We start from the raw sequence: 15,104 nt of genomic DNA, 5'->3' as shown, positions 1-15,104 counted from the left end.
GCCACAGCAGATCAACTGTTTCCATTTCTTCCTGTCCTCTGCATCTTGCTCTGTCACACCAACCACCTGCATGTCCTCTCTCAACACATCCATAAACCTTATCTTAGACCTTTCTCTTTTCCTGTTACCTGGCAACTTCATCCTTAGCATGTTTTTCCCAATATACTCTGCATCCCTCCTCAGCACATGTCCAAACCAATGTAATCTTGCCTCTCTGGCTTTGTCTCCAAACCTTCCAACCTGGGCTGACCCTCTAATATACTTACTCCTAATCCTGTCCACCCTAGTCACACCCAGGGCATCTCTTATTTTCAACTCTGCCACGTCAAGCTCTGACTCCTGCCTTTTTGTCAATGCCACTATCTCCAACCCATATAACATAGCTGGTCTGACTACCCTCTTGTAGACCTTCCCTTTCACTTACTGGTACTCGTCCGTCACAAAAATCACTCCTGACACTTCTCCACTCACTCCATCCTGCCTGTACTCTCTTCTTCACCTCTCTTCCACACTCACCATTACTCTGAACTGTTGATCCCAACTATTTAAACTCATCCACCTTCGCCACCTCTACGCCCTGCATCCTCACCATTCCTCCTCTCATTCACACACATGGAATATGTCTTAGTCCTGCTGACCTTCATTCCTCTTCTCTCTAGAGCACATCTCCACCTCTCCAGAGTCTCCTCCACCTGTTCCCTACTCTCACTACAGATCACAATGTCACCTGCAAACATCATAGTACACAGGGACTCCCGTCTGATCTCGTCTGTCAACCTGTTCATCACCATTACAAATAAGAAAGGGCTCAGATCTGAACCTTGATGTAATCCCACTTCCACCTTAAATGCATCCATCACTCCCACTGCAGACCTCATCACTGTCACACTACACTCGTACATATCCTGTATCACTCTTACATACTTTTCTGATACTCCCGACTTCCTCATACAATACCACAACTCCTCTCTAGGCACCCTGTCATATGCTTTCTCTAAATCCACAAAGACACAATGCAACTCCTTCTGACATTATCTGTACTTCTCCATCAACACTGTCAAAGCAAAGATCGCATCTGTAGTGCTCTTTCCTGGCATGAAACCATACTGCTAATCACTAATCATCACCTCCCTTCTTAACCTAGCTTCCACTACTCTTTCCCATAACTTCATGCTGTGACTGGTCAATTTAATCCCTCAGTAGTTACTACAGCCCTGCACATCACCCTTATTCTTAAAAATTGGTACCAAAACACGTTCTCCATTCCTCTGGCATCCTCTCACTTTCCAAGATTTCATTAAACAAACTAGTTAAAAACTCCACTGCCATTTCACCTAAACACCTCCATGCTTCCACAGGTATGTCATCTGGACCAACAGCATTTCCGTTCTTCATCCTCTTCATAGCTATCCTTACTTCCTCCTTGCTAATCCACTGCACTTCATGATTCACTATCTGCACATCATCCAACCTTCTCTCCCTCTCATTCTCTTCATTCACAGTCACTCAAAGTGCTCTTCCCATCTCCTCAACACACCCTCCTCGCTTGTGAGTATGTTTCCCTCATTATCCTTTATCACCCTTACCTGCTGCACATCTTTACTAGCTCGGTCCCTCTGTCTAGCCAAATCGGTATAGGTCCTTTTCTCCCTCCTTAGTGTCCAACCTTTTATACAACTCGTCATACGCCTTATCCTTAGCCTTTGCCACCTCATCTCCTTATACTTGTCTGCTTTCTTCATCTCTCTGACAATCCCACTTCTTCTCCAACCTCTTTCTCTATATACTCTCCTGTACTTCTTCATTCCACCACCAGGTCTCCTTGTCCTCCTTCCTCTTTCCAGATGTCACACCAAGCACCTTTCTAGCCATCTCTCTTACTAGTTCTGCTGTAGTTAACCCAGCTATTCGGTAACTCTTCAGTGCCACCCAGTGCATGTCTTAACTCTTCCCTGAACATCATCTCACAATTACGATTTTTCAATTTCCACCATTTGATCCTTGGTGCTGCCCTCACACTCATCCTCCTCTTCTTGATCACCAATGTCATCCTACAAACCACCATCCTAAGCTGCCTAACTACACTTTCCCCTGCCACCACTTACAGTCTCCAATCTCCTTCAGACTGGCCCTACTACACAAGATATAATCCACCTGTGTGCATCTTCCTCCACTCTTGTGTGTCACCATATGCTCCTCCCTCTTGTTAAAATACGTATTCAACACAGCCATGTCCATCCTTTTCGCAAAATCCACTACCATCTGACCTTCTGCATTCCTTTGCTTAACACCATACCTACCCATCACTTCCTCATCCCCTCTGTTCCCTTCACCAACATGCCCAATGAAATCTGCTCCAATCACCAGTCTCTCACCCTTGGGTACAGTCATCACCACTTCATCCAAATCACTCCAAAATTTTTCTTTCTCATCCATCGCACACCCAACTTGTGGAGCATATGCACTAACAACATTCATCATTACACCATCAATTTCCAGCTTCATAAAACATCACTCCGACACTCTTTTCACCTCCAAAACACTTTTAGCATACTGTTCTTTAGGATTAATGCCTACGCCATTTCTCCTCCCATCCACACCATGATAAAACAAGTTGAACCCGCCTCCGATACACTTAGCCTTGCTCCCCTTCCATCTGGTCTCTTGCACACACAATATACCAACCTTCCTTCGGTCCATCATATCAGCTAGCTCTCTCCCTATACCAGTCATACTGCCAACATTCAAAGTTGCGACCCTCACTATCACAGTCCTAGTTTTTACCTGCCTTCGGCCATGCCTTCCACCTCTTCTCCTCCTTCGGCCAACAGTAGCCCAATTTCCGCCAGCACCCTGTTGGCCAACAGTACTGGTGGTGGTTGTTGTTAACCCGGGCCTCGACTGATCCAGTATGTATATGTGTACTTTTGTCTGCATGTATGGATTTGACAAAACTTTACGCCAGATGCCCTTCCTGACGCAACCCTCCCCATTTATCCGGGCTTGGGACCGGCACAAAGAAATGCACTGGCTTGTGCATCCATCCTAACACCTCAGATATTAGGATGCAATAATAATATTAATAAAAATTGGATTACAGTCATTTCAACCCCCCCCCTCACACACACACACACACACACACATGACCATAATTTACAGCCATTTGTATGACTATGACTACAATTACAGTATTGGTTGATGATCAAATAAAGGACTAAAGACATAAAAAAATCCAAAGACATTTATCTTCTCAGGTTAATTTTGAGACTAGTAATTCATGAAGCTGCTAGCTTCAAAACTCGAGACCATCCACAGACTTTCCACATCAAGAATACAATAGTATTAATTTCTCTCGTGTTGTGTGCATACAAATATCACCAGTGACTGGTTACTATCTCACACTTCAAGTACCATATACGCATGCTCCGATGACTTCTTGAATGCCTTCACTGAAGAGGGAAAAATAGAGCATTTTGTTCTTTTACCAGTTCTTTCTAATTTGACTAATAAGAGGAAAGGAGGAGAAAAGCTTGCAAGTCAGTTCCAAGCTAGACACATACCTGTCCGCCTTCCTTCAGCTCATATACCAACTCCTATGCACAAGTGTTTTAAGCATTGTAGAAAACAACTACTTTCATGTGCCCCTCTGTTTTTTACTTGGCCTTCGGAAATGCTTCTGCTGGATTTTATTAGCAAACTTTCCACTGAATAAACAGCTGCTTATCACAGTCTTCAAAAGCTTCACCTCATTAAATGAAGAATGCTAAAACAACATGCTTCCAGGCCTTCTACAAGACAGAGGTATGATCACTCTACAAGTCCACATGTATTTTCATAGAAGCGTCTTTCTGACTTAGTAAGCAGGATCCACTTGAAAGCGCACATAACTTAACAGAGTTATTCTGGGTTCTGCGACAAATGTTGCTATGTTGTGAATGTCACTCAAAAAAGTGTGATCACAAAATAGTAGCACTTCCTGAATGATTCAACACTGAATGGAAGAGAAAAAAAAAACCTTTGCAAGGGAGCTATACTCTCCTGCACCCCTCCAAGTTAAACATACAGACTCCAAGTTAAAAAATCTTAAGGTAAAGAGATGCGTCTCCAAGTACAAATCACAGGAACTGTACAACCAGCACTCATGCAATACAGCATTCTCAAATTTAAGTTTGGCACCTGTCATTTAAACCAACTAAGTTCTTCTAGTCAATCGACAAAAAGCTTTTCTTGTTATATACTACTATACTTGATGATAAACCAAAGCAGGTCCACAGAGATTTTTGTATACTACTCAATAAAGATTTGCATTTCTTAACATAACCACTTCCTGTAAGCAATACTTTTCCCAAAAGTCTCAACACACTTCATTAGAGAAGGCTGTACATATGCTTTCAAAAAATAAAAACAGCAAAACCCAAGCTTTTCTTCCAGAGCAAGATTAAGGAATTTTAGAATCTTTCACAACAGGATCAGCATCCTGCACCACTCATGCTGCTGACAATATCCTATAAAAATAACGTTTAGTTCCAATATGTTTAATATAGTAAGTTCTATCCACACAGATACCACTTAATACACGTCCAACCATATCAGTCGGTCACCAACAACTTTCATGAATTAGATACAACAGACTGCAAATTATGACTATGTAGCATGTTTTTTCCACATCTCTTACTCATACCATTATAGATTTTTTCACCTTCGTAATACTAACCAACAAAAATAAACATCACATGCGTATGGGCAGCTGTATTTTTCCTTCTCCTTCAGCAATGTTAGTTACTCTCTGTCCAGAAGTGAAGTAACCATGCCACAAGAGTAACATACACAAACAGGAATGCATTAGTATCTTAACCAGAAACTGCACCATAATCGAAAACTATAGTTACAGCAAATCTTAATGATCAACTAGGATTTATAGATGAAGCAGAAAAAAATCTGCATTATAGCACATAATATAGACAAGCTGTTTTACTACAAGAGCCCAAAAGTCTCTGATACTGACTGACCAAAGCAACATGTCTGCGGGTCTTCTCTCTAAACTAACCACAGAATACACTCATCAAGGATCACGTCCAACAGAACCTGGAAGGTACACAAATAAGGCAGAGCCAAGACACTGTCACTGGACTGTGGAAAATTTCCACAAGTCTGCCCGTAAGCACTCGTTTACTTAATTTGTTAACTCATTATAGCAGAATAATGTCTCCATGCGTTTCTGCAGTTACAGCCTACTGCGCCTCTAGGCATCAAATATTGCCTGTTCATATTTGCATTAATAATTATAAAACCATGCTACATACAAGGTGTCAGAATATTTTATCTTGAAGTGCACATGATGGCAAACACAATTGTATTGATATAGGCCCTCTGTCAATTAGTATTTGTTAGAATTGTAAGGTGATAACTTCATTTTTTAAAGGTTGAAGCCACACCCACTTGGAGTTAAAGGTACACACTTAAAAAAAGAGCTCTACTGGAGGGAATGAGAACCAAGGTGGTGCACTGATCAAGACCAACTCCATTCTCAGCTCAGTATCAATAATATGACCACTCATATGGCGTACATAAAATAACTACAACATGAAAACACAGTGAATGAAACACAAAGAATGCATGATGCCAGGAATACAACAGTACATAAACTGGTACATTTGAAAATGGAAAGAAATGTTGCTAATCCCATGATTTATAATGCAAGAGTAGCAATCCTAAAGTATTAATGCTCTGCCAGTAACAAGGGATCCTCTGCATTTGCTGATAATTCTGTAGAAAGGATAAAAATCAGGACATTTAAGTTTATATGCAGTTCAGCCAGACAGTGGAAAGTCCACACTAACAGTAAACAAAAAGTCTGTTTTGCTACATGTTTTAAACAGTCCACTGCAAGCACAACAGTTTTGGACAGATAACATTCTTAAAGTTAAGCATATTGGGGCAATAGCTACACGCCACTGCTCTGCAACCTAATCAATGCCCTACCAAAACAGAAAGCCAAACCAACCACAGCATGTGCTACCCCCATACAGCAAAACTCTGACTGCACAACATTCATCTCCCCTCCAATGCCCACCCTTAGCAATCATAGCCTCAAAATAAATGAAGTATGCAGCATTTTTTACGTACATCTGTTGGTCCAGCCATGTTCTCATAGGTTGGTACTAGGCTATCGGCCCTAGGGCCAATACAAGCCTAGCCATAACAATTCCCTGGCTATTTCTTCCCACACTATTAACTTCCCTGGACCCCTATCTAGCAGGGAGACTTGACGTGATCCCCGGGGTGAATTTCCTTTCTCCCATTAAATCGTCAAGGTTCCTTTTGAAGCGGGCCAAGGAGGTACTCTGCTTGACATGTATGGGCAGTCTATTCCAGTGTCTGGGGAGTCTCTGGGTCAGGAACCTATCCCTCCAGCATGTTTTGTTTAATGTGATGACAAGGTTTAGATCCCTAGAGCGTGTGGCTTTGAGGGATTGGGTGTAGCATGTCCAACAGCTCTGGGTTTGACATGGCCTTGTATGTTAAGCAGAGATCGCCTCTGAGTAGACAATATGTGACAGAGTATAACTGGAGTTTTTTAAGGCGGTCAGCATAGGGCATCTGCTTTAGGCCTGCGACTCGTTTAGTGAGGTATTTCTGCAGCCTTTCCAGTTGGTACAGATGTCTTGAGAGGTACATAGCAAATGGGACGTTGTATTCTATTATGGGTCTAATGAGGGATGAGTACAGTGGGACAATGACCTCCTTTTTTCTAGATGAAAAGCCCTTAGTGATGAGGTGTGCCACAGAGAAGGACATTCTGACTGTTGTGGCGATGTGGTTATTGAAGGCGAGTCCACTCTCCACCTGTGTCCCCAAGTCTCTTATCACACTTTCGGTGTTGAGTGTACTGCCACCTATGTTGTAATTCATGGGTACATGTTTTTTTCCCAAAGGGGATAACTATGCATTTCTTGGCATTGAGCTTGATCCCATGGCTCTGGCACCAAGCATCTGTTTCTGTAAGGCCCTTTTGTAGCGTATCCACATCATTTGGGATTCAATAATGGCTCCCAGTTTGCAGTCATCTGCAAACTTTGTTAGCCAGAGTCCCTTAGTGTTGGCCTGTACTTCAGAAAAGTAGATGCCAAACAAGAGCAGTCCCAGGACTGAACTCTGAGGTACTCTGCTTGTCTGGAGCTGGATTTGGAGTCAGCTACTTTTACAGTGTGGGTTCTTTCAGTAAGCCAGTTGGCGACCCATCGAGTGATGTAGGGATTAATGCCTAGCTTAATAAGCTTATCTATGATTTCCAAAGTGGGGGATAGTGTCAAAGGCCTTAGCAAGGTCCAGATAGGGTGTGTAGACTGCCTTACCCTCATCCACGGCTCTGGAGACTGATTTGAAGAAGTCAATCAGGTTCAGGAGACAAGATCTGCCCTTCACGAACCCAAACTGGGTGGGGTCCAGTCTTTGAAGGTTGCCAATATCTTTGTTTTACAAGTTCCATGATAATACTTTCCATGGCCTTGCAGATTAGGCTCGTCAGACTGATGGGGCGGTAGTTCCCGGGATCCAAGGTGGATCTCACATCCCTAAATCATTTCAACTAACTTATCCAGCAACAGATATAAGCATAAACAAATAAAAAAATAAATAAAACAAGATATTAACAAACACTTTACTAATAGTTGGACATGCAGATTTGGCATTACTTACAAACATATTAGGCAGCAGTCCAAGAGACCACTAAGAAGCCTAGCCCAATTGCTCTAAAAGACTGCCTGCTTATGTGACTTGCTCAAAGTTGCACAGCAGGCAAATGAAAGCTAATGAAATCAATTATTGGACTATATGAAGCAACTCAGCAGCTCACAACCTTAATCCTCTGTACTTTTTTCTAGACCTTACCACCCACATTACAAAATAACATCTAATAATCAGCCTCTTTCTAAACCTAAGCGTTAACATTCTTTCTGAATGAAACTCTCCCTTAATAGAGCAGCACAGCTCACATTAGACTAATTAGCTTATTCTGCTATTCTTTAGCTGCTCACCACGTCAACTTGCCTCACTTTCCAGAGATGTTATTTTTTTTCCACCTGCCCTCATTCATCCCTTACTTTTTACATTTGGCTATACTAAGGTTTAACACAACAACTGCTTAAATGCATTACTTACACACACGCACACACAAACAGTATGCCAAATGAACAAAATTAACATGTGGATGACCAATAATCCCAACATGTCATCTGTGTCCTAAGCAACGCATACCTTTTCCAATTATGTGTTGCATTTACAAAAAGGTGCCCAGACTGCAATTTACCACTACAGAAAAACAGACCAATGCTGGAATAATACATTGTAGTTTGGTTGATGCAACCATTCAGTTAAATCAAGCAATTATACTATTAAAAAGAGCTGCATAAGGTTACATACAGACTTTACAAAAACAATTATACTGAATACTCCCCAAGTCTCAAATCTGAAGACATAAATGTCTTATAGGAGCAGCATGCACAAAGAAGATGACATAACCATTTTGTATGTAATGTTTTACTCTCTACTCCCCCCACATAATCAAACAATCTTAGAGTCTTTGGTGGAATTTCAAAGTTATTAAACAAAATCTTATTAAAAGAGAATACCCAAAGTTAATTATTACAGTCTAGTGAATGTACAAGGAAACCAAAAAAATACAATACCATAGAAAGGGACAAAACATAGGCATATGCATAGTATTAACAGCTAAAATGTTAACTATACCAAGACACATGAATGATTAAAATATACTATACATTGGCAGCGTACAAATGGCACACTGCAATCTTACATCCACCAGCTGAATAAAAACATGGCACATCAGCAAAAACGAGGAGAGACATAACATTTTCCACCCTTAAAAATGACCTAACTATTTACTTATACTCTGAATACCTAAAGCTATCCGTAAAGATTAAAATGAGCCAGTTTTATTGACTTGGCAATGCCACCCTCTACAGAAACGCATCTCAACAAGAGGTTCTCTGGTTCAATTCTCAGCTGAGGTGTCTTATGTGCGGAGTTTGCATCTCCTCCCTGTGACTGGATGCATAGGTGTGAGTGTGTGTGTTACGGAAGAGTAGCTGCAATAGGGCTAGCCACCAGGCAATGTGACCTTTCACTGTATATGACTGCCACTGCTGAAGTGACACCCTGACCGCATATGCAAAAATGGAAAAAAAGGGGTTGTGGAGGGAACTATTTTGAAGCGATTTCTTCCATTTTTTGTAAGTGCTCAGCCTTTGTTTTGCATTCACTGCAACAGCATTTACCATAATAGCAACTGTTATGTGCATTTTCATTGCTGGATTTATTTATTTCAGTTAAAACTGTAAAGGAAGAGCTTCTATTGGCATTCTGAAACTCAACCTCACGTGACATCATGCTGGACAGCGAACAAGTGTTAAAGTAGAACTGGAAATACTGAAATATAGCCGGCTTTTTTTTTTTTTTTCAGGAGACTTGTTCTTATTTTATTTCCTTTGCTTCAACTGTGACAGGAGAAAAACACTAAATGCATTCACCTTCATTGTAATCTAACCAATACTGCACTGGGTGCTTTCTTATTGTCCATGTCACTACTCTTCAAAGTAGCATTACAGTGCTCCTTCTTAATTTCATATTAATATCTATTTTTTTAACAGAAAAATATGATTCATCAACTTCCTCCGCTTCATTCAAAATAAAAAACACTCTACCCATACAAATACTGCCTTTCAAAACATTAACAAAAACATTGCACTGCTGTGAACCAACAGTTAGTGCAACCACAAAATTAAAGTAATGCAGTCACCAGTAAAGAATATATACATATTTAATTTAGTAATCTGCAGCAAAAGAAATTCATTATATCCTAGTATAAGCCATACTATTTGTGATTTCCCAGTTTTATTTTATTTCAGTTTATTACTTTTTGACCACGAAAATCTGTCTTGGTAGAGAAAAAAACTTTTCAGCAGAGACCCAGGAAGAAAAGCACCACAAGAATAGATATTGAGTAATAAGTATGTGTGTGATGACTGTTTAAACACACAAAAAGAGAGAAAACAAAAACATTGACAAAATACACATGGATAAGCAATACAATGATTTGAAAAACCAAAGGTAGATCAAAATACACGTTTACTCTAACAATATTAAGACCCATAGTACTTTACAGTAGGACATTAGTAAAAGTAATTTTCATAACCGTGTAAGAAAAGTGTGGTACAGTTTGTGGCCAAGTAGTCATTTTAGAAAAAGATTTCACTGCGATATGGACCCTACTCAACATCAACATTGCTGTCATCGGAATTTCCTGCTGAACTGAAATAAGTATAATCCTTGGCAGGATTTAGAATCACAACATCAGAAGTTAAACCAATAACTTGGCCATCCGTATTTTCACAAAAAAAATGCTTTCACACACTGAACTGACAGCTTTAGTGGAATGTCTAACACAATATCGAAGATCAGAGGGCATTCCAGAGAGAATTACAAGGAGCCGGAGCATCACACTGTGAAAAAATACAAAAATAAAGGTGCAAGGGTTGTAAATCGCTAAAGTTATTGTGAAACCACAGAAGGAAGTGTTACAACCATGAATGTTAGAATTGTGACAAATCACTTAAAACTGAACATGCCCGCTATTTACGGCAGCCAAAATCTCCCTCTATAGATATATACACATATACACACACAAAAAAAATACACATACAAACACTTACTTCGCCTGCAGCCCACCCCCATTCGACACCAGACCGCATCAGACGTTAAAGCACCCCCCCAACTTCAAACTGCTTACATCTACTCGGTAGAAATTTGTGGTTAATAACACCGAGCATGACAGACATCTGACACTTACAGCAGACTCCCAAACTTTAACTTCTTAATCATTGCGGACTACAAGATTAATTGTACTACGCTGGACAAAATGAAAACAACCATCTGTAATTCAACACTCATTCTTGGCCACAGCTACTAGCCGGCTAGTATGAAATAGGGACTCGAACAAACAACTAAAACAAATTTGCCGACTCTTTCCAAAAACCTTTAACACTGAAATCACTGTTAAATATTCAAAAACTTTACTTTGAAATGCCTATGCGACCCAACCGCAACATCCCAAAAAGCGCATGGTGGCTATAACCTTCACAGCCAAGACTGCTCAACTCAACAGCCGCACCCTAGCTCTGCCTTTGTCTACCCTCAGAATGGATGGTGCATAACTGTGCTAACATTATTTCTTGATTGCTGCAAATCAAACTTACCTAAAGATATACACTGTAAAATAAGGTTAAAATACTAGACACCATAACCCAGGCAAGGTGAAGGATGGCGCACAAGAATGACGTAACTAATTAGCGCCATCCGTTCTAATAGATGACCACAGTGTATACTTCAATTACTTCATGTGAAGCAATGTGCATGGTTAGATTATGGCATTCCTTAGCTTTGTAGTTTTTGGTGTATTTTTTGTCTGGTTTTCCTTTGTCTTTCGTAAAATGCTTGATCTTTCTGGTAGAAATTTAAGGGTTTTAGTCAGTAATGCCAGACATCTGAGTTGCATTCTTGTCATTGTTCAGAAAAAGGCATGTTGTTCCCCAGATATGTTGATCTAGTAACTTTAAATTAATTAAAATACTTTTCAAAGTTGGGCTTTGTCTTACAACACTACCCCACCGGACGCGCAGAAGCAAGGACCGCCCAACACTCTGCACATGTTGTTTTTTTTTTTTTTTTGTAACAAACGTCTTTCGGCTTTTCCCGGTTAGGGGTCGCTGCAGCGGAACTCCGGTCCGCTAATGATTACCAGTAGATTTGTATAAATGTGTGTGAATAAACATTATTAGATGTGCTTCCTCCTCACGAATATCCATTCAGGATTGTCGGATGAATAATAACTATTAAATTGTACGTTGCTTATTCTGATTAGCAAGATGTACTTATATTTTTCTCTAGGACTGCGGAAGCTGCTTTCACTGACTTGAAAAATAACTGCTATGTATTTGCGTAAAATGAATATGGATTAGTAATACTGTCCAGCAAGCAGCCACGTTCAACTACAGTAGAAATCACAAAGAGTGTGCAAAACAAAGTACATAACATTCTGTTGTGCGATGGCACACATTACAACACAGGAGATAAGGAGGATCAGTATTTGTAACTATGTAGTAGGTGTCAAAACTGCAGTGTACAACAGCTAAGTAACAGACACAATCACAACAGTTGTCAGAAAATGACATGAACTACGGCTGTCCCTTATTAGAAAGTTTAAAGCCTATATGTCATTAAGTGTGCATACAGGAACAAACTGATATTATTCATATATATACATATTTTTTTGTTTTATACATATATTACATTTTATATATATTATATTATATACATTTTGGTGTGTGTACTTGTGTATATATATATCATCATTATTTTTATATTGTCATATATTTTTTACAATATTTATATATATTTTTTCACATGTGTATTTTATATTTTCATAGTGACTGTTTGGTTCTATGTGTGTGTGTGGTGGGGGATGGGGGGTACATGTCTATATGTGCATATGTGTGTGTGTGCGGGTGTGTGTATGCATGTGATTGTTGTGTCTACGTGGGAGAGGTCTTTGGATACGCATTTCATATGCTCAAGTTGATTATTATGCTATTCACACAGCATGAATTTACACTGCATTTTTATGACTGTATTTTTGCATTTATACATATGTATGTGTATATACATTCATTTGTATATATATATATATATATATATATATATATATATATATATATATTTGTTATCATTATGACAATACTTCATTTTTGTAGAAAATCACATTTGTTATTTTTTCAGTTTAATGGTCATTGTAGCATAGCTCCAAAAAAAAAAAAAAATCATCTCCCCAGTCAGTCCAATTTGCTCACCCAGCATTTCCAACAAAGCGGTCTGCAGGGAATCCCAAAAGTCTGCCAGCTCATCACACCTCCAAAAAATAGGTTCCCAGCTACCTCTTTCTTGCCCATCACACCTCCAATATTTGCTATCCACCTGAGGAAAAATTCTTTGGAGTCTTTTTGGGGTATAAAAATACATATGTAAACATTTCCAGGCAAATATCCTAACTCTTCTAGACTTTGTTGCATATTTGGGAGATATACATATATCCCCCTATTGTCTCTTTGTGAATTGTTTATCCAGTCTCTCTTCCTAATCCCTTTTAAGCTCCTCTGATTGATTCTTATAATTATCATGCAGTATTTTATATGCTTTACTAATTATTCCTTTTTTAATGGCAGTTTCTGTTCTAGATTCTATTAAAAACTCTACCAGTGCTGGTCTTTCATGTAGGAGCCCCCTATTTCTTTCCCTTTGCCTATACTCTGATATCAATCCTTGGTAGAGAAGGAAATCTCTAACGTGCAGCCAAATAAATTTTTGGCCTCTTCCCAATCTATTACCTTTTCCTTTCTAGTTATTTGCTCCAATGCCTTGGTTCATTTGCCAGTTGTCTGCAATAAATTCTAGCCCTCCTGACTATTATCTGTATCCCTGACCACAGTCAACCCTATTGGCAAAATCTCTTTTCTCCATTCTCGTGCTGGTTTGGTTTTTAGAATGCTCCCTGCTATTTTATGGATATAATACTCTGTCTGATCTTGATTGTTCTCCTTAAGAGTCTGCATCCAAAATCCCAATCTCTCCTTATTTCTTGAGTTTCCTCCCTGTGTCAGCATCATCCCTTTCCACTTTGAATTATAGTTTTCTGCCTGTGCTATGTATAAGAGCCTTAACTGTGTTTCTCTAAAATAGTCCCTCAAATTAGGTAATCCTAGTCCAACTTGTTCTATTGGCAGACTCATCTTATCCCACTTGACCTTTTCTGTCTTTCCTTCCCAGATAAAAATCCTTAAACTCATTTTTAATTGCTATCCACAATTTCTCCTCCAGTTCATAAAAAGTATGCCTGACCTGCGTATAAGAGTAAAGGGACTAAAACATATTAATGGCTTGTATCTTAGTATCCATATCCATATAACAAAGCTTCTAGTTTCTCAATTTTTGTCAGTGGTGCAGTTCTTGAACAGACTGTAATAAACTTACCCTTATTAGACTTCAAAATGGATAAATAATATCTTTGGTATAATGAGGTTCATACATAGTGACCTCTGTATAATAAACTTAAATAAAAATCCAAATAAATAGTAGATCAAAGGCTATCTGTGGAACATACCATTTTGCCAGGAATATGTTTATGACAAGTGTATAATGTCCAGAGAGTTTTTGGACAAAATGTTTGATTGAAACCTAGAGAATAAACTTTTATATTTGGAAAATGTTGATTAAAACCTAGAGAATGAACATCTATATTTGACACAAGGGTGAAATGTAGTCCTATGTGGGGGCGCGTGTATGGGTTTAGTCTTTAACCGCTCACATTTCTGACATTTCAGTATTCAGTACACAACACAGAATGTGCAAGTTAAATGAGCAATATTTTACAACTGTTGTTTAAGCAGTGCCAACTGATAACAGTAAAATAAACATATCAAAACAACTGATTACAGAATCGATTTTCTCCACTACTACTATGATTTTGATGTAAGTTCATCACCTAAATATTTGAATTCTGAGATCGCATTACTTTGAGGAGAAGGGCACACTACAACTGCACAATGAATATTCACGATGTCACAGGCAAATCTGCATGGCTTCTCACTCAGGCGTCATTTGCATGCCACATCACAAATACCAGGCATGTCAATCACTCTGACCACACCCATTTCTACTCAGCATGACTTGTGGGCTAGTGTTTTAAAACAAAGCCCAAAATTGCCTCTGATATTGGGCATTTGCCTCCCTCTCATTATTTTTGACTTTGTTGTTGATTTTTGAGCAAAGAGATTGAGAGCTAAGGTCATGGCTTGTGAAAACAATGAGAACACTGTAAAATACATTATGCATTCTTATGAGTAAATGTACTTTCTAGTATTCCTTTTACTGTTACAGAAACTAAATTATTCTATTTGAAAAACCTTTTTCTAATGCAAAAACATAGAAGTAGATAAACATCGGCAACACTTTTGTAATAAAATGAAAATGTGCCC

At 39.2% G+C, this 15,104-nt stretch overlaps 1 protein-coding gene across 1 annotated transcript in view; it reads right to left on the bottom strand.

The window, feature by feature from the left end:
- TBRG4 (transforming growth factor beta regulator 4) overlaps window positions 1-11,669 on the bottom strand; it is a 1,565,288-nt gene extending 1,553,619 nt beyond the window's left edge. Inside the window, exon 1 of the mRNA XM_044066066.1 lies at window positions 11,274-11,669. The gene's annotated coding sequence lies outside the window, so the exon portion shown is untranslated. The remainder of the gene's footprint in view (window positions 1-11,273) is intronic.
- Between the last annotated feature and the right edge of the window lie 3,435 nt (window positions 11,670-15,104).

Source organism: Protopterus annectens, chromosome 3.part0 (assembly GCF_019279795.1).
Source record: "Protopterus annectens isolate FY-2018-M chromosome 3.part0, PAN1.0, whole genome shotgun sequence".
NCBI lineage: Eukaryota > Metazoa > Chordata > Ceratodontiformes > Protopteridae > Protopterus > Protopterus annectens.
Note: the sequence above shows the minus strand (reverse complement) of the source record. Positions and strands in the feature narration are given on the sequence as shown.